The sequence below is a fragment of the Molothrus ater genome, chromosome 21 (genome assembly GCF_012460135.2).
Source record: "Molothrus ater isolate BHLD 08-10-18 breed brown headed cowbird chromosome 21, BPBGC_Mater_1.1, whole genome shotgun sequence".
NCBI classification, from domain to species: Eukaryota; Metazoa; Chordata; class Aves; order Passeriformes; family Icteridae; genus Molothrus; species Molothrus ater.
Genome location: NC_050498.2, coordinates 3609825 through 3628153, shown reverse-complemented (window position 1 = coordinate 3628153; position 18329 = coordinate 3609825). Strand labels below are relative to the sequence as shown.

General features: G+C 44.5%; 2 protein-coding genes across 5 annotated transcripts in view; one reads left to right on the top strand and one right to left on the bottom strand.

The window, feature by feature from the left end:
* Positions 1 to 18329, bottom strand: part of RFC2 (replication factor C subunit 2) — a 210729-nt gene that overhangs the window by 15665 nt on the left and 176735 nt on the right. The window lies entirely within an intron of this gene.
* The window catches only part of CLIP2 (CAP-Gly domain containing linker protein 2), a 99111-nt gene that overhangs the window by 2163 nt on the left and 78619 nt on the right, over positions 1 to 18329 (top strand). The window contains exon 1 of one of the 4 annotated variants that reach the window (XR_008508764.1): positions 11502 to 11884. The exons of 1 other annotated variant lie outside the window; for it this stretch is intronic. The gene's annotated coding sequence lies outside the window, so the exon portion shown is untranslated. Of the gene's footprint in view, positions 1 to 11501; positions 11885 to 18329 lie in introns of those variants that run through there. 2 more of the 4 variants (XM_036394975.2, XM_036394973.2) reach the window with 2 other exon arrangements.

Sequence of the window (18329 nt, the reverse complement as noted above, 5' to 3'; positions counted from 1 at the left end):
CCCTAAACATCATTTGTCCTGGAGACTTCCAGGCTGCCAAGCAGAGCTTTTCATGTAGGTATTTCTTTTGACTGTTACACTGCTACCAGAGCTGAGATTTGAGACTGATTCCCACACCATTTCTGGATCCTCCTTAATAATTCTCCTAAGAGAGTCCCTGAATTCAGTACTCATATCAGCTAAGAACAGGTCAGTTTGGTAGAAATATTTTCATAATTGTTTCCAAGTTTATTCTGAGATTTAGCTTTCCAGTTCTGCATCTATGCTTATTAATGACATTTTGATAGAAACTTTACCTGAATGACTAAAAACCTCTTTCATCCAGCTGGCACATTGACTGGAAAAAAAGATGCTGCCAATATACATGTGGCAAAACTAAACCAGGAAAGTTTGAAATGCCTTGCCCAGAAGAGAGAGGTTTGGCCTTTATTCCCTGTACTGAGCACATTTGACTTCCTCCTTTAATGACTTAAACAAATACATTTGTGCAGGGTATATATACATTAATAAGCATGTCTATATGCTTGTATTTACATGTTTGTACATGCAGGATGTTTGTGTAGGACACTGTATAGGTTTGATTAAATACAAGCTGACCAATAGCTCAGAAAAGGTCTTACATTTTGAAGAATATTAGTTTTAATCTCTAGACATGAAATGCAGATTCTTCCACTCGTACAATGGATATTATTTGGTTATTTCATCCACTTCTTAAATTAAACAAAGTTGTTCAAGGCATTTGCTCAATATTTCAGTTGTTATTAATGTAAAATATGGTTTATTGCTGCATTAGAGAAGGACTCTTAGGCAAGGTGCTTCCCAGTTTATACAGTAGGGCTGAATAAACTCTGTTCCTCAAGTCCTCTGTGACTATACTGTTCTTCAGAGACACCCCTTTTTGTCTCATCAGTGAATTCCTATTTTAAAACCTCCTGAAATGCCATGGCATAAGGTGATAAAGGTGCTGAAAGGTCACAAAATGTTCCATATTGTCATTAGGGTGAACATGAGCTGGGCTTGTGCTGTTGCTTTCTCTGCCTTGCAGGGTTGATCTCCTGTTGATGGGTGATACAAACACTGATGCCACCTGCACTGAGTTCTGTCACTGTAGGAGATTGTTGGAGTGGAACAGAGAAATGCAGAGCTGCAAACACAATCTTTGTTGTAAAATGCATCTATAGCAGCTTTAAAAATGGGATTGTTTGTAGAGATTATCTGCCAGAAGCTTCACTGGGCTTAACTGTGAGTGGATGGTTTGACCTAATACAACCAGAATACAGCAAAATCCCCCTCATGAACTTCCCTTGTATCAGTGCATTGTAATAATCACAACTGTGCTTAGTAAACCTCATTTCAGAATGGAAATATTACTTATAGAAAATAACCTCAGGGTACAGTGCTACAGCATGTTGTGTGCACACATGCACATCAAGTGAAAGGTGTACAGAGGAACAAGATACACCTCACCTGGTCTAGATTGTGGGTTATAAATCAATTTATTAGAACTGGAATTTTATGGAAATGAATGATTGAAAAGGTAGCTGCCAGCAGGAGACTTTATTTCCCCAATACATCAGTCAGTGTAAGCAAGGTATTTGACTTCTTTAGCTGAAAAACAGAGTAGAAGGGAAGAGTATAATTAGAAAATCCTATGCTGCAGCAAAGTGGATCTTTATTGAAGAAATGAAAGGTTTAGAAACCAAAAGCTTGTGCTGTCTCTTAATGACATCCCACTGCACCTCAAAAAATACAGCACAGGGAAAGGCCTGATCCTGATTAGGGAACTGCACCTGCAAGCCACAGCACAGAGTGCACACTTGCTGTGGAGCTGATTAATTGATTTCCTGGAGATAGTTCCTGTAGGTGGAGTTAAACCTGGATTTATGACTTTTGTAAATTTGGGCTGCTATTCCTTGTTGAACTCATCAGGCTGGGAGCACAATGTGCTTCCTAGCACTGGGTGCTTGGATGAAGTTTCATGGCAATGGTGACAAAATCATCTGTCCCTGAGACAAGCCCATACAGGCCAACTGTGGGATGTAGAGATGGAAAGTGATTTTGCAAACTGCTGCTGCAGAGATCAGGGATTCCAGGAGAGATGGGTGGCAGAAATGTGGGTTGTGGAGTTGGGAAGTGATTGCAAAGATCAGGGATTCCAGGAGAGATGGGTGGCAGAAATGTGGGTTGTGGAGTTGGGAAGTGATTGCAAAGATCAGGGATTCCAGGAGAGATGGGTGGCAGAAATGTGGTTGTGGAGTTGGGAAGTGATTGCAAAGATCAGGGATTCCAGGAGAGATGGGTGGCAGAAATGTGGGTTGTGGAGTTGGGAAGTGATTGCAAAGATCAGGGATTCCAGGAGAGATGGGTGGCACCGTGTCCTTGCTGAGGCCTTGGCTTTGGCAGGCTCCAGGCACATTTCCTGTGAAAACAAATGGCACAATTGTTGTGGGACAGGTCTTGTTTTGTGTTGGGAATGGTGCCTGCCTCCTGCAAGCCCACACTGGTACAGGAGAAGTATTTCACTCTTCTATCTGCTTCTGGGATATAGGCTTACAAGATTTTTCATACACTTGGCACCTCTCAAAACAGCACAGTCCCAAGGCAGCAATGATGGACTGATCCAAGGTTCTACTTTCTTTTCATCTGCTGCCCAGATTGACCTGCTTATGTACTTCTAGATCTACCATGGACACAAACTGGCCTTTAAATATAGCAATATGGCTTTTTTTGCAATGTGGGGATAGGGAGAGTGAAACTGCTCTGCAAGTTTGAAGTGCTGTTTACAGGGGTTATCTCTAATATCCTCTTTATGTTCCATGAAACAACTTCAGGGCTTCAGTCACATCAGCCCTGTGAAGAAGGATCTGCATTGAGCCAGGTATTTTAAGTGGGGAAATTGTTAGACTTCAACTCCCTGACTATTGGGACCTGAAAGTCACAGCAGTGTGTCATTTGCAAGGCAATTCTCTCTGCAAGTGCAATATGGCTTTTTTTTATGACCTTGATGTCACAAAACATTAATAATCTCTTAAATCTACCCCACTTGCAAACAAAAAAACCCCAACAAGGTACAATCATTTGTTTGGATTTTGGATTGGTATTTGTAGTCTGCTTAAAAATCACAGCTTTTGGTGTGATACATAGGTGTGAATGCAGAGGGTTTCTCTGCCAAACTTGCTTGGATACAATAGATAAACAAATTTCAGTCTGTTGGGAGGACAGCTGTTTCCATGACATTTTGAGCCCAGTTTGGAAGTATCTTCATCTCTATTCTTAGCATGCTAAATGGGCATTATATGGCTTAATTTATATTTGTGTTCTGCATACCAAAAAGAAGGTTCTATTAATTTCTTATTTCGTTTCTTCAATAAACACCTCAGATAGTAACCTGCTGTTTCTGTTCTGTTACCACAAACATTCCTAGAAGTATTGCAGAGGATGTGAAATGGAAGGTACAGGTGAATTACTGGAACAGGCCAGATGCCTGTTCAGGCAAACACCCCCTTTGAGAAGCCCACTGTTACCACAGGCTCAAAGGAAAGAGAAACAAACCTCAAGTGTGATATATAACAATCACAGTACCTGTTCAGAGAAGTTTACTTTTCTTCAAGAGTTGAGTTGTCTCATACTTTTAAATTTTAATTAGAATTACCATTGTTACTGCTGCAATATAACTATGCTAATTACCTTTAATATATTCTGGCATTGAATTCCACAGGATAATTTATCTTAATTGTATTTTCCCACTTGTTAGCTTTATATTTGGGGTTTTTCACTTATTAACTTCATATTTGTTGTATATTACATTGAGCTCATCTGTCAGTACTTAGGGCTGGAACAGAGAAGGTAGCATTAGCATTTTAATGTGTGCCTTCCATATTCATTCTGATGAGTTAAAGCACTTTACAGATCAGGTTAGTATCATTGTTTCTCTTTTGCTGTTGTGAAAGCAGTTGTTGACATGGAGGGAGTTTCCATTTTACACCAGCAGTAAAACCAAAAAATGGATTAGGATCCAATTCTCATGTGTTGCTGTACAGTGCTCTACAGAACATCACACTGGCTGCATTTTGACAGTAATTCTTTCTTACTGGAACATATGTAGTTCATGTAGTGCAATTAATACAATTAAATTGACAGGAAACTGAAGAAGTGTGTGCATGTTCCTGGATCTGGGTTATATCACAGCATTTGACAGCCAAAATCCATGTTATAAAGGATTTTCTGTAATAAACATTCTAAAATGAAAATGAACACCTGGCAAAAGATCAAGCTTTCTCAGCCTTTCTACATCTGTTTTAGTAAGGCTGGGATTTTTGGGAGTCAAGGCTGCCCTTAGCTCCTGGCAATCCCTGCAGCAATATCCAGTTGGTGAGTGAGATCATTTGGGGCATCTTGCTACTCTCCTGTCACAGGACATAATATTTCTCCACAAAGAAATGACCTCCTTTTATAAACCTTTTAATAATATTTCTTATATATTTCTTACCTCTTATAATAATAATTTCTTACCTCTTTCTTATAATATTTCTTACCTCTTTTTTATAAACCTTTTCTTTAAACCTTTTAGCATCTTACTGAGAAGTGACAGCAGGGATCAGGGTGACAGGATAACAGCCTATTCCATCAGTACTGAGACATGGTGTGCTGAGGGTTTGGGCTGGGTATTTATGTTCTGCCCATTACTGTGGGCAATATATATATATATATATTTATTTATTTATTTATTTATTTATTTATTTATTTATTTATGCTCTGCCTGATACTGTGGTATTTAAATTAGGTCAGACATGGTCTTTGGTTGAAACCTCTCCTTAATTAAAAACATCCATTTTTTGGCAGGAAGCAGAGGGCAGTTAGTTGTACTGTTAACAGCCTCCTACCTTTTCCAGACTCCTCCTGCCTTACACAGGAAAATTGCTACTATTCCATATCTCACATACAGCTCTGGCAGAGCTCATTATTGTGAGATTTACATCACACCCACTACACAAACCTGTTTGGGACCAGCTGGCTGCTTTAGTGACTGGGAATCAGTGGACTGGAGGTGATCCTGCATGGGACTGTGGGCCTTCATGCTCCAATTTTTCTCATCTGCAAGTTGTTACAAAGATTGTTCCTTGTGTGCCTTGGGATCTTCTGAAAAAAGCATTCCCTATGTTAAATTACAGTGTCAGAGCCTTTTTAAGGATGGTTTTACTTTTCTGGTGAATTAAAGGCTGAGAAACTGAACTGGATGCTTCAGTGCCCACAGCCACAGCAGCAATCCAAACCATGTCCAGGCACTGCCTGCTGATAACATTTTAAAATCCTGGCTTAAGTGTCAAAATTGAAGCCTCATTTCCCTCCCCTTCCCCATTAAACACAGCTTTGGTTGTAGGTACTGAAATATTTTTTGAAGTCTTGGACAGAGATAGGAAACTTTTTCATACTGGCTCCTGTCCCTCAGCTTTGATCCTCTAACATGCTCCAGCAGTTCATGAAAAGGAAACAGGATTCTCCTGCCTCTCACAGTACATTCTGTAGCTCTGCTAGAAAACATCTGGTGCTTCTTTTGGGTTTAAAACAGTCTTTGTGGCAAGGCCCAAACAACATGGAAATAAACAGCTTTTTTCTTTTTTCTCACAAAGTACAGGCTGGCTCCAGTTTGTTACAGAACTTGAGGCTGAGAATTTGATGAGGATTTTGTACAGAATTTAATGAGGTCAGAGAACAAAATAAATCTTGACACCCCTGGTGACAACAAGAAGAGCTATGTAGAGGGGAATAATTTTTTGACATCCAATGAAAAATATAGATCTAGAAGGAATTTTGATTTGCAATGCACTGAGACTGAGCTTAGACAGTTTGCAGGCATGCCCGTGATCTTTTGACAATTGGGAAAATGCAGAGTTGCCCCATTATGGTGGATCTTTGTCTCCCTGCTTTTTGGAGGATACATGGAACTATACAGGGAATTATCAGAGGTTTATAAAATAGGCTATGCTTCCCCTAATAAATAGACTGTAGGAACCACACTGGGAGCCCTAAGGCTGGCTTTCTTCTCTGGATTAAATGTATATAAAGAGAAGTGAACGGGATGAAGAACATGATCATGCCCAGGATCTGGTTACCTGGATTCTGTGTGTTCGAGGGCCCCTTGAACAATAAACTTATCCCTCTCAAATTTGATTCCAAGTCTACAAAATAAGGTGGTTTTTGCTCACCTTTGAGGTCAGGAGGCTTGCAAGTCTCTTTTATCTCTAGGCCGGCCCAGGTAAGTGCAATTGGCAGTTGCCCTGACCTTTGAAAATGAACTAAGTAAAGGACAGTGTGCTCTTTAGTCTTGATTTAGACAAGCAACAAGGTTTAGGGCCTTTAGGGCAATGATGGAGTGGTTCCAACAAAGTTCTACTTTCTTTTCATCTGCTGCCCAGATTGATCTGCTTATGTACTTGTAGATCTACCAGTGACAGAAACTGGTCTTTACATATAGCAATGTGGGTTTTTTTGCAATGTGGGGATAGGGAAAACAAACATAACAGGGAAAATAAATATGTGGTACTGTGCTGGAATGGTTTGTTCACTACTTAACCTCTGTTTTTTTGCTGTGTTGTTCCCTGCCACCCATGAATAAGATGTTATGCTCATTACTGCCAAATCTCCCTTCAGTCTCTCCATGCTCTGATCCTCCTGTATTACTTTTTTTCAGTAATGCTTAGTTGTAGATGTTTGACTCTGAAATGCAGATGTCAACCAACACATTTCTGTTTCAGCTGAATGAACAGCTATGTTCACAGATATTATTTCTTCTCTCTATGACTCATTTACTTCATCTGTAAAGAGGAGCTTCATCCTCAGATGAAAGACTGACAATAATCTACTGACTTAATAAAAGAGATATTCCAGGTTCTCCACTGCCAGTGTGAACTTGCATAGGGTATTTGGACAAACACAGAATTTCAGAAGGCCTCCACTTAATGGATGCTGAATTTCTCTGAACATCCACTTGCCTTTGGGCTCATGGGCAGGAAACAGGAAAATGGCAGTAATTCTTCAATTGTGCAGCATGATCCATCTTGTTGTTTTATTTTTGTGTGAAGTGCTGCCCCACATTCCTTGGAATCACTGCTACTGCAGCAAGGTAGTTTACTTTCAAACTGTGGAACAACAGGAACTAGGCTGTGTTAATGATTAAATTATACTGATGGTGGGAGTTTAAGTAACAGCTAATGCACTAATTTCAGTATAGGAAACACACTAAAAAAGCAGTAAGAGCTCCTCTTGATCTTCATAATTAATGAGAACTGCCATGATCCTTCAACATATTTCTACCCACACTTCCTTTTATGTTAAGAAATAGACAGGAACTCACAGAAGTCAGCTGTAGAAAGCCTTTCCCAAAGCACTTTCCAGCACACTGCACAAGCCATGTGTGTTCCCCTAAAGGGTCTTGGAGCCAGACCTTGCCCATGCTGAATCCTGGCCAAAAGTCTCATTTCTTCCAGTGAAACAGAACAAAGTGAGGCCTCCAGACAAGAGTGCACCCAGCACACACCTCTGAGCTGTGTGTACCCAAATAAGATCCATCAGCTGTGCTGAGTGTTCCTGGAAGGGAGATGAGTGGGATTCTCATCACTTAACTTTAAACATCTCATTTGGCTAGTTCTCAAATATCTCTATAATTCATGGATGGAGGAGAGCATCATTAGAGAGCAATTCATCCATTTTACGTGGCTGCAGTACAATAAGGGGAATTCTACCCCAATGCCTGTTTCTCTGCACTCATTACATAGAAAGCCTAGACAGCTGGTTTGGATATAAATGTCTGAAGATGAGAGGTTTCTCTCACCTATCTAGACACAACAGAATCTGCTGGATATTAGAGGCCTTGTGGTGGCTCTGGGTCAGATAAATGCCTGAAATCATGTTGCCACTTGGCTGAGTCATTGCAACCATGCAAGATCTTAATTTTCATTTAAAGACTGTCTATAAGAAGTTTCTGAACTTTAGTCTTGGCCTAGAATGAGTAAGGCCTAAAGCAGCCACTGATCTTCAAGATAAGAAGGTTTTTCAGCAGCTCTGTAATCAAAGGAAAAAACAGCTTTTCTTCAGATCACTGCTTTAATCTTGTTCCTCCCACCAGTGCTGGAATTTTGTGTTCTGCCCCCAGATGCAGAAGGCTCTTTATAGTGTCAGCCTGACTGAACAGTAGGAGCTGAGGCTGTCATTGCAGCTGCACCTTTGAGGTGCTGGAAATCACAGAACTGAAAGTTGACAGTAATGAAGTTGTGCAATATTTTCAAATACAGTTTCTGCCACCACTCAGTTCCCACAGTACAGAGACAGGGATTTCTAGGCTTGTGGTAGGGAAAAGAATGAAGGGATTCAATTCATGACCCTTGTTGGCACCTGGGGTCTTGGTGCCACCCCTTCATGTGGCCTTTATGTGAACTGTCATCTTTCAAATGTTGCTGTCTTTGGGGAACAAGTGAAGGATTGGGGCATTAGGGTGGGCATTGCTATGTGACAAGTTGAGTGTCTCATCAGCTCTTTGCAGAGAAGTGCTTTATCTCTGATGCTGGTGAATAAAATGGAAAGGTACTTCAACATTTTGGCTGTCTTTATTTAAACACTATAGATAACAGCAAAACACAAAATGTTTGCTCTTTTTGTTTCCCTAGATGCAGGCATCAGTATTCCCTTGGTTTTTATGTTACATTGTCTGTGTGATGCTTCTGTTTGTCAGAGTAATTTAAAAGAAAACAGCAGTGAAATTTTTTAGAGATCCCAACAGCTAATGCAAATACTTGTCAAATCCCAGTAATGGATCAGTCAAGTGGAGACAGTTTTGCCTATCTGTGAGAAGCCACTTTTCAAAACAAGATATATATCATATCATAGAAAACAAGAGGGTAGTAGAGAGTATTATCAGGCAAATGTGATAGCCCAGAGATGTCAGATTACATACCAGCTCTCTACACATAATGGTTTAATTAAAGTCATTATTCTGCTCACCTGTGTAAAATTAACACATCCACACATCTCCATAGGCTGAAACTTAAGTGTCTCCTGTGCTCTCCCATGTCTGGGACATCAGTGAGGGGTTCTTTGCCTGCACATAAGCCCCTGTGAATAAAGAAATGGTAATTGGGAAATAGTAGTGTCTGTGGGGTGATGGCATTTCAACATTTATAGTCATCCTGAAGCTTTGTGACAAGCAGGTACAATACAAGCTGAGGGACAGCTTTGTGGGAGAGCACTTGATAGAAGACACAAATTCAAGTCTACAGGCACTTCAGCCACATCACTGCTGGAAATTCCCCAGAGAAAGTTTAGCAGAGAGGCAGATTTGTCAAAATGATTCAGGGAAATGACTGCAAGAGCTGTGAAACTTTTTTCTAGCTTCATTGGGCTTGATAAAAGAAGGGAAGGGCAAGAGTGGCTGATTCTCCTCCCAGAGCCACATACTTTTTACAGGCAAAATATAACCCCAGACCCGCTGACCTTCTTTGTCATGTAGAACAGGGCTGTAATTTAAACATTTACGTAGAAGTTATTTGTATTGATAACAAATTAGTGTATATAAAATCAAGCATAAAATTTTACAATTGATCAAAAATGAGGTTTAACTTCGAAGCAATTCCTGATTTGAAATCCTACCCCAAAGCACCTGAAAATATTAAAGAGGATATTTTTTCAGAACTTCTTTAAATTTATACTCCTCCTTACCAAATGCATATAATGCTTCTTGTTAGTCTCACAAATGGAGGTCACCATCATTGCTCTGCCACCTTTTGGATAAGGAAAGAGACTTGGACCTAAGGATAGGGACTGAGTGAGCTGGCAAATCAGGGGTGGAGCTGGATGGAGAAGTGAAGTCCTGTTGGAGCCCAAGCCTGATTCAATAGGCACCTTCTCGTCTTACTCTTCTCCTGGTGCCATACTGTCTCCCTAGGCAACTACAGATTGGAGAGGAGACAAAAATTCTTGTATACAGTCTGTAAAGCAATGACTTGAGCTTGGATGTAGGAAAATGTCAGGGAAATACAGTAACTAGCAGTTGAAGCAGAGGCGTTGAAGTCAGGTGCTTCAGGTTCTATTTTTGGCTTGGACCAACCATTTCCCTTCTGACTTTGGCTTCCTCCCTGCAAGATGAAAAATGAGGATGCCTACAGCTGCCTCCTGAGACTGGATCATCTTGCTAAAGCCAGGACTGTCAAATCTCATATTCTGGGTGATGCTCAGTTGACCTCAGCTCCATTCTTCTCTGCTTTGCTGCCTGCACCTCCTTCCTTTCTATCTCTGCTTTTTTGGGCTCCCACAGGCAAATCAGAGCAGTGTCACAGCCACAAATCTGGGGATTGCTGCTGGGTGGGAGCCTCCTCTCTTTCTGCATACCCTGGGGCCTCCCACCACAGCATCTGATGTGCAAAATATCCTGGGCTGCCCCTTGGGTGATGTGGGTGTCTGCAGAGGTAATGAAGTACACTGAGCAGAGTTATGGCCCTTGTGCAAAGCACTTCCACTCCTGTCTAAATTAGGGATGCAGTTTGAGGGCACAGGCACCAGACAGGTGCTGGAACACGTACAGGGAAAGGCAGCAGAGCTGCAAAGGGTCTGGCACAGAGGTCTGATGAGGAGTGGCTGAGGGAGCTGGGGGTGCTCCTCTTCCTGGAGAAAAGGAGGCTCAGTGGGGAATCTTCTCACTCCCCACAACTCCCTGACAGGAAGGAGCAGCCAGGTGGAGATCAGGCTCTGCTCCCAGGGAGCAAGGGACAGGACAAGAGAAAACAGCCTCTAGTAGCACCAGAGGAGGTTTGGATTGGATATTGTGGAAAACTTCCTGATCAAAAGGGTTGTCCAGCCCTGGCACAGGCTGCCTAGGGCAGTGGTGGAGTCACAATCCCTGGAGGGATTTAACAGATGTGCAGAATTAGCACCTGAGGACACGGAGCAGTGGTGGCCTTGTCAATGCTGGAGACTCCACGAGCTTAAAGGGGTTTTCCAACCTAAATGATTGTATAGCCCTGCTCCCTTGTATCTCCGTGCAATGTCAGCCCAGGCACGGCTCTGGGAGGGAGCAGCAGGAACTGGTGAAGGCCAAGTGATGGTCACCACCTCAGCCCGGCCATCCTTGCTTTGAATCAACGAGTTTCCAAGCTGCAGGTGTGTTCTCTTTGCTGCGTTCCCTGTTAAATCTAATTAGGCTAATTAGGAGGTCTCCCCCTTTTTTAATGGGAAGCATCTCTTGCCTTTCCCTTCTTTTATCAATCAAAACCGCTACCACCTAAATTCAGGTGTGCTGAGTTTCCAAAGCTGCAGGTGTGTTCTCTTTGCTGCTTTCCCCGTTAAATCCCGGCTAATTAGGGGTCTCTCATTTTTTTTTTTATGGGAAGCACCTCCTGCCCTTCCCTTCTTATATCAATCAAAATCGCTACCGCCCAAATTCAGGTGCGCCTGAAGAGCTCCTCCTTCCCAGATCCCCATCCCAGTGCCTCGGGGAGGGAGGCGGCGGCTCCAGCGAGCAGAAGGCGATTTTTACGATTATTCCTGATTTTAGAGCAGGAGCGCTCGGAGCTGCGGGCAGCCAGGAGGAGCCTCGGCGCTGCCTTTCCACCCTCCCACCCCATTCCGGGAGGCGCCAGGGCCCGGCAACCAGGAGGATTTCGGCGCGGGGCGGCCCCGGACCGGCCCCTTTGTTCGTGTGGGCCCGGCAGCAGCGGCGGTGCCGGCCCCGCATCCTCCTCCGCCCCCGCTGCCCGAGCCGCCGCCCAGCTCCCTCCTCCTCCTCCCGGCTCCCGGCTCCGGGCTCGGCCGCGCAGGGAGTGGCAGGGCGGCTGCCGGCCGGGCTCGCATCCTGCGGCGGCTCCGAACCCCCTGCCCCGCAGCAGGGCGGCACAGGGTAAGGGGGACAGCGGGAGGGACGGCACAACAAAGGGATGGAGGGATGGATGGAGAGGGCGCGGGAGGAGCCCGGGCAGCGGGGATGCGCCGCTCGGTACCGATGGGCGGCATTGTCCTTGGGCTGGGGAAGGCACCGAGCATCCCCGGCAGCCCGGCTGGCTCCTCGGCACGGCGGGAGGGCTGCGGGAGGGCTGCGGGCCTGCCGGGGTGCGCACCCTCAGAGCCCGGGCCTGCCGGGGGTGCGCACCCTCAGAGCCCCGGGCGGGTGCGGGGTGCGCTCCCCGCTCCTGGGGCACCGGAACGGCGCCTTGGAGCCGCCTGATGCCATGGAGACCGAGGTGGGAGTGGGTGTCAGCATCCACGGCTCGGCGCCCAGCGAGTTTTGGGTTTGGAACGGGAGGAAATTTGTCTTTTGTCTTTGGGAGTCTTGGCTGCTTGCTGGGCTCAGTGTCCTCGCTCGGTTTTTCTTGTTTAACGATCCAGATATGACATTAAGCACATCCTGCAGGATCTGATGTGGGTTTTTGTCTGGTGCGAGATGTGCATCTGAGGAAGGCCCAGGTTGAGCTGCTGACATTGGCATGAGCAGCCAGGCCAGTTGAAGGAGGGCTCTGCCCCTTGCATCTCCCGACGCCGAGCAGCAAAGGGAGTTGGGGGCAGCATCCAGGGATGCAGGCAGAGGCAGGAGTTGTTATCTCCACAGCACCCACAGAGGCTGCAGCAGCGTTTTGGAAGCGCTGGGAGACAAAGCACTGTGTCAGCACCGAGTGTTATTTGCTGCTCTGTTGAGCATCAGTCTCACAGGCCTACAAACCTTGTCTCAGAAACTCATCCTGCTGGAATGGATGTCAACTTTTACCCGTCCATCCATTCCTGCTGGCTAGAAGTGTTTCCTTGAGGGTGACTTGCAACTCAAGAACTGGTCTGCATGTGGACAGAGATATTTGGGGTGCCTGGCTAGGCTTGTTGGCCTCAGCCTCTGCCCAGCTGCCTGGTAAGAGCATTCCTGTCCCCATCAGTGCTCCAAGAGAGCCCCATCAATCAGCACAGGTCTGTCATTGCTGGTGTGGTGATGCTTTTGAACATAGAGCAGCTCCTGATTTTACAGCTGGGTCTGCGATACAGCATTTTAAGAAATTGCCTGCCTGCTGTTAGAGCCTGCCAGGGATTAGGAAGGAGGGAGTCTGCATCAAACAGCTGTGTTCTCATGAAAGTTGTCACTGCCTACCAGAAATCTCTGGGAGTACAGGACTTCAAAGGCTCAGCTCTGAGACGTGGCACAAGTGACAACGTTAGCACCAGGCACTGCAGCACAGCGGGGAGAAGCTGTGCTGGAGCCTGTCTGTCATCTCAGGAGCAGAGATGTGGGGCTGCCTCCAGTTAAGGGAAACCTCATGTGTTTTCTCAGGAGATGCTCTTAGAATCAGTATGGATGGGATTATCTGCTGAGGCCAAGGGTTGTTGTGGGCTCCTCGAGCCTTGGAGGCTGCCATAATCTACAAGCAGTTCCTGGTGTGTTTCCTCTTTATCCCCACTTGTGCTTTTTGGTTTGACAGAAGAAGTCATGGCGAACCCAGAGGGGGGTTCTGGTACCAAGGGATGTGGCTCTGTAAGGACATCCAGCTTAATTCTTTATTGTTGTGTTATTGGGTGGTTAAAATGGGTCAAGGTGTGTGTTCCACCTCCTGGTTGAGGCTGTTGATTTTATCTATCAAAATGCTGCCTCTGTCCATGAAACTTGGGGAAATTTTTTTTTTCTTTTTTTGAGAGGGTGTTTTATAATTCTGGTGAGGACAGGAGACAATATATAAAGCCCAGGTACCCCAGGTACCTGGTGTTGGTACCACTTTGCAGAGAGTACAATGCATGGCAAGGTTTAGATGCTTTCAAAGCTCTGGGAAAGGCCAGGTATGGGTAGCTAGACCTGGATGTGACTTGTTGCCAGCCTGTGTTAGACACTGGTGTGCACTTATCTATAGAGATATCTACAGATAGTTATGGAGAGATCTATTTTTTTCATGGATGCCTTTTATAAATACCTTGTGATTCTTTCCCTCCCCATCTTCCAAGGGCTCAAGAATGACCAGGAAGTTGCTGACATGGGTTGAGAGCACTATTTTTTCTTCTCTTGCTGACTTAAATGCCCCAGTAATCAGTCTCTGGCTGTAATTCTTTTATCACTGTTCTTGTGGTGTTTATGGTAGAATTTCAGGTCTTGTTGGCCAGGGAGAGCACCTTGGATGAAGGTCCTGGTGATGTCAGACTCCAGCATGACTTGGGCTTTGTTTTACTGGTCAGTTTTGTAAAACAACCACATTAAGTTGCTGAATGAAGATGAACTGTCCATGCTCACTCCAGAATTCCAGGTTAGAGTAAGGAACTGGGCTTGGTCTTTTTTGTGTCCTGTTTTCTCCATGTGGGTCCTCCCTATCTCATCCCACGTGGAAGCTCTTTCTCCGTGGCTGACACCGATGGGGACACACAGAATTCTCAGTGTGCCACTGTACAAAGTCTCTTTCTGCAGCACCCCCGTGCTCTTGGAGCCTTTCCCTGCTCTGCTGAGAGCAGCCTGTGTGCTCTGAGCACTGGTGATGCTGAACAGGACAAAGCAAATGCACTTCCCTCATAGCTGCATTTAATTTCTTGTTTTTATATGATTGTGCAGTAGCTCTTGTTGTGGAAAAATGACTTCTGTGCATGTGGCTGATACTTTCTGCTATTCTTGAAAAAAAGATCCTGTAGGAACCCTTTTTAAACAAAACCTACAGCAAACTATAATGTTTCTGCATCAGACTTTTTGGAAATCATTCCCATACACTGGTACAGTTTTATTATCCCATTTTAAAAAAGTGAAGCTGTCTATAAAACAGCCATGGCTGGCTCAGATGCAGCATAAGCAAAGAAAGATGTGTGAAGAAATAAAGCCAACTTTTTCATATTTTGTTGCCTTTTTTTTTTTACTTCAGAATGATGGAATTAAATATGATGCTGACTTGAACTGGCACTGAAAGTAAGTGGTATTTTCATTTCAGTTATTAATTTCTATTGAGCTAATGTTTAATCACCTGCATAGTTGCAGAGGAACGTGGCACAGACTGGCAAAATTCCATGTTGCAGTTTCTGAGCCTGTCATGGAGTCTCCATGTCTGCTGAAGCACAAAGGGAATCTAAACTTTGGTTTATTTTGAGAGTTTATGCTCTGAATCCTGCTGTTGAATCCCTTGATAATTCCATTTGTGCCTGTGAAAGCCAAATGATTATTTTTGAAAATATTTATACTTTGTGTCTACAAAATAAACACTTCAGAAGGACTTCCCAAGTGCTTTGATGGGTTAGATATTCAGGGAGATAGTGGTGCCATCTCTGCCACTGTTTTACAGAAGTCTTGAGCAAAATAATTTCTTTCCATCTGTTTCTCCCAGGTCCAAAAAGGATGGTGTAATTCTGACCTCCTTTGAGGTTTGTGAATGAAATGCTCTGGGGATATTGGGTATGTGGATCTTGGAACTTTTAAATCCCTTTCTGCTCCTTATAAATCCCTCTCCTGTGCTTTCACACATGCTTCATTTAAAAAGGTAATGCAAATTAAATTGTATTGCCTGTGCCAGAGCTCTTGGTCGAAATTAATTCTATTTTATTTTACTGAATAACTTGCATAGTGTAGTAAAGATCACGTGGATATTGGTTACACTGGGAAGATTTCACAGGAACTTCAAGAAATCATCTGATCCATCTGTCTGTTCCAGATTGGATCTGTCTTCACCTGTCAGTCAAGGCAGAGGTTTGAAGATTTTTATTTTTCAAAGAATAGCATAGCAATGCAGGGACTTGCACAGTGTCTCTGGGCAGTCTGGCTCAGTGGGAAGTGTTTTCTGTCGTGTTTTCCCCTTTGTTTTGTTGTTGTCATTGTCACTTTGCCTATCTGCCTGTGTCTGTACAAAGTTTCACTGACAAAAAGCGACACAATTTCTTTTGCAGCATGAACTTCTTTAGCAGCACATCCTCTGCTGGGGCAGGGGAGGTTTCCAGCCTGAGGCACCACTCCTCACATAGTCACTGATAAAGGATTTCTCATTTTCTGTTCTTTTTCTCCTTTGGCATATTCCTCCCCTATTTCCCTGTTGCATCATGCTCTGACCACTCCTGTGTCCTGTAATTGGTACTGGAAACTCCTCAGCAGCCTGACAGGCACAAAAAGCATCTGCCTGTTGAAACCAACAACATTTCCCATCCTTTGTGGACACTCACATTGATGACCTGCAGGTGCCTCCCCTGGATGCAGGGACTGTCCTGGCTGCAGAACAAATCTCCCTAGAAAAAGAGGCCTCTCCAGTTGTGTTTAATGAGCTTTGTAGCCTCATATTGGTTGTTGTATATTGTGTCCTGTGCTACCTCTGTGGCTCCCATCAGCATGAAGCTGGCCCTGGTGAATCAAGCCTCCTCCTTGGCTATATTTAACATTTAGCTATTTGTTTTATAACTGAAATCCTTACTATGCAAATTGGAGCAGGTCAGTCTGCAACCTTGCATAAGTGCCTTTTTATTTTTTCTTTTTTTTTTTTTTTCCCCTCTGGACTCTTGTTTCCCAGCTGGTAAGTTTGGCATGTTGAGCTGATCCACCAGCCATCCCTAATGGAGATTTAATGATGGACAGTATGGCACAAAAATGCAGGCTTGTGTGGAAATGCTGCTGAGACAGAGGATGCCTGCTGGAGGAAGGATGTTTTGCCTTTCATTGTTCATCTTTTACCTGTCTTATGTGGCCTTTTACTGGGGCCCCTCTAGTAGCTTTTTGAACTTGCTGAGTCTCATCCATAGGAAAACTTTGTTTATATGTGTACATATATTTATGTATATTTCTAGTAAATACTGGCAATATCAATGCCTCCTGCAGGCTTCATCTTGATGTCTCTGAAGCATCTGCAAGCACTCTTCCTTTTTTTATCTCCCCAAAGCACATTGGCTCGCTGCTGGGAAGGTGTAGGAGCACTTCCAGCACACTGACATGGAAATGTCAAAGTCAAATGGTGCTTTTTGGTGATCATATGATTCAGGTTTATGGAGTGCTGTGATGCACTGTGCCTCAGGGTGCCAGCAGCTTTGATTGCCATTGCTAGGAGTGACAACTCAGTTTTTGCTCTTGCTTTTTGGCTGAAACGTGACCAGTTTGAGTTAGAGATGTTGTGGCACTGCTCTGCACTGTGATGTAGGGAGGCTGCTGTTGTAAGGGCACTGTGCTTGCTTGGCTAGGTGAGATTGTATCTGATCTCTGCACAAATCCTGATGGTGGCTTTGCCTGCACTAGTGGTACAGGAGCAGCCTGTTTCTGTGGGAAGTGAGGGAGCAGCCAGGGCCACGTGGTGACTCTGGAGCTCCAGCTGGAACAGGTAGTGCTGTGGTGCTCCAGGAGTGGGGTGGGCTGCTCCATCTATCCTGCCTACCTGCTTGCAGGCTGAGTGCAAGCTCTTATCTCCAGAGATATGAACAATTCAATCTCATTTTTAGCACTGATCTGTCTGTGCAGACCCTTTCCTTTTGGCTGTTGGCATCTACACGTCACAGACTGCTGTGTGTGCTCCTCAGTGGCATGGCAGTGTCTGGACAGAGCTGCTGGTTGAAGCCACTAGAAACGGAGCACCCCAGCTCCTGCTGGCTCTCTGCTGCTCTGGGAGGAGGCTGGCATTGACAGCCTGGCCCAGATGTGGTAACATCTCCTGTTCCTGCCAGCCCTGCAGGTCCTGTGGGGTGGGCATGTTGGGTCTGCAGACCTGCTGTGCAATCTGACTGCAAAGGGTGGGGATTTATCTTCTCCCTCCCTAAAACTGCAATCCCAACCTCCCCATGCATTTCATCCTAGGGAGCCATCCTGTGCTGCTCAGTGCCCAGAGGCTGAGCTGGGATCTTGCCTCTCTCCATGTGCTGCAATCCACAGTAAACCTTGGATTTTGCAAGGCAGGGTGTGAGGAAAAAGGATCTGTGTGGCAGGAGGAGATCACATTTCAAATTGGATCCTATCTGTCAGTATTATAACTTGCCAAAACTATGATTTTGGCATCATTGATAGGGATGTCATTTGAATATGACAGGAGTGTAATTTGAATGAGATGTGTTCCTTCTTGTACTTTAAGGTCCATGAGCTATCCACACTCCTGTTGTGTGAGGAGTGTGTGACATGAGTGAGGTTACAGGTGGTTAATTAAGAAACTCCATGATTAACACAAAATGACTGAAAGCAAACTCTCCAGATTACTGTTCTCCTTGTCTGCACCACTGGCTGTGGTGGGAGCTGTGTGGATATGTCAGTGTCAGTGAGGGTTAGCAGTGTTTGTAGAGAAAGCAGCAATTGATGCACTCAGCCCAGGGGTCATCTGCTGAAAGGGAAAGCTGAGTTTGGGCTGGTGAATCAGCAGGGAGGAGGAGGAGGAGGGTGCTGCTGGGAACAG